Below are 1,870 nucleotides of genomic sequence, written 5' to 3' on the forward strand. Positions count from 1 at the left end.
GGGGGGGGGGGGGGGGGGAAATCAATAATGTAAATCACTACTTATGAATGAACCTAGAGAACAACTACCAATTTCATAATTATGAATGGCTCAGTCTCCTGGGCTTCCAGCAAGGAGGAGCATGAAACGCATTTACCATTACTGACTAGGAAATAATAGAGCAAACATTAAAAGAAACCCGCCAGCCACTGCAAATTTCATAAATTTTAGCAGCCAATTTTACTGGAAGGGAAAGAAAAACAACTAGGACAGATAAACCAGTATCAAGCAAAAAAGCTTGTGGAATATACCAAGAGCCCATCAACACTACATCTAAATGAAGGACAAGACTGCAATCTGCAAATTACAAATAAGAATGAACTGATTTGGTGTCTCTCCCTTGATTTCATTCTGGCTTTTAACAAAAGAATGGTCTCTCATTTAGTGCCATTTCCTTTCTGAGCTGTACTCTCTCTCTTTTTTCGGAGAATTAAATTTCAAGAGTGGACACATTTACTTGTCACATGGACTGCTCTAACATTGTGTGAAGGAGCAGAGATCTGCAGACCTCTATTTTCAATATCTCTAGCTATTCAACGCTGTCTTTTTACAGTTAAGTCAGGATGTACCAGAAATTCTTATGTTCTTAAGAAAGGAAGGGAAGCATCTATAGCAGTTGATAAGACAGAAAAATTGTAAAAGGAAATTGTAAAAAGAAATTGATGCTGCTCGCATTACTGATAGGCTGTGTTGCAATTTTGCTTGAGATTCTAAAGAAATAGGAAATTTGGTAAAACTAAAAAATGAGTCCTGCATGAGTCCTTTTTTACAGTAGATCCACTGAGCTCACTAAAATGACACAAAGTAATGGTTTATAGGTTGAGAAGAGGCATAACAAGCAATTTCTGCACCTGGGAGGCCAGCAGCAGCTGGGCTGGCAGCGGTCACCATTCTTGTGCCCCTCTAAAATCAGTGCCTGGGGCCAATGCTCTTGCTCACCCATTTCTTGTTACACCACTGGGTTGAGGCCCCTACAAAGTACTGTTTATATGTTACTTCGTAAAATATAGGCTGGTTAGAGCTTGATTCGTATCCTGTGAAGGGCAAATGGAAGACTTCCACTAACATCAGACTGGAGTTGGATCAGGCCCTTAAAGCAGATCATCAAAAAGGTACTATGTGCTCTGAAATAAGACACACACCTTGTTTTCACGAAGGCAAAATGGAACGGGGAAAGAGATTTTTCCCAGTGTTATGGACACTCAGAGCAGGGACATAGCTTAACCTTCAGATCACTTATCCTCCTTCTCCTGCTTGGGAAGACGCTACAGTTTTAACCTTCTCATAGCCGAACTAGCACCTCTTGGCTGCTCAGCCAAAAGCTGAAACTATAGCTGTTGCTAAAGACTGGATTCCATTTGAAAAGGACTAAAAACAGTCTGCAGGGCTGTGAAATATGAGAAGAGAAACCAAAGGTAGCCAACTGACAGCAAAATTGCTGAAAAAAAGGCTAGCTTGATTAGTGGATTATTAAGACTATCTGCAGAGTGAAGGAAAATTAGGAGGAATCTGGTGAATTATAACAAGCCATGAAGTCCACTGAGTACCTAAAGAACTGCCTGAAGAGAAGTGCCACTGCCAGACAGTTGTTTTTAAGTTTTGGGTGGAACAAGAATCAAAGCAAGCTACAATCATACCACTGTATCTGCTATAGCTCTGCCCCTGATGGACTCCACCCCACCCTCGATGTAGCTTCTGGAAGAAATAGAAGGAAAAGAAGTAGCAACCATCTTACTACATCTCCATTCTTCTATTCTGGGTAAAAAAAAAAAAAAAAAAAAAAAAAAAAAAAAAACAACCCCCCTGTTTAAGATTTGCCCTCAACTTTTAG

General features: G+C 40.3%; 1 protein-coding gene across 1 annotated transcript in view; it reads right to left on the minus strand.

Moving 5' to 3' along the window:
• The window catches only part of ALK (ALK receptor tyrosine kinase), a 545,961-nt gene that overhangs the window by 462,809 nt on the left and 81,282 nt on the right, over nt 1-1,870 (minus strand). The window lies entirely within an intron of this gene.

Source organism: Alligator sinensis, unplaced genomic scaffold, assembly GCF_000455745.1.
Source record: "Alligator sinensis unplaced genomic scaffold, ASM45574v1 scaffold138_1, whole genome shotgun sequence".
NCBI lineage: Eukaryota > Metazoa > Chordata > Crocodylia > Alligatoridae > Alligator > Alligator sinensis.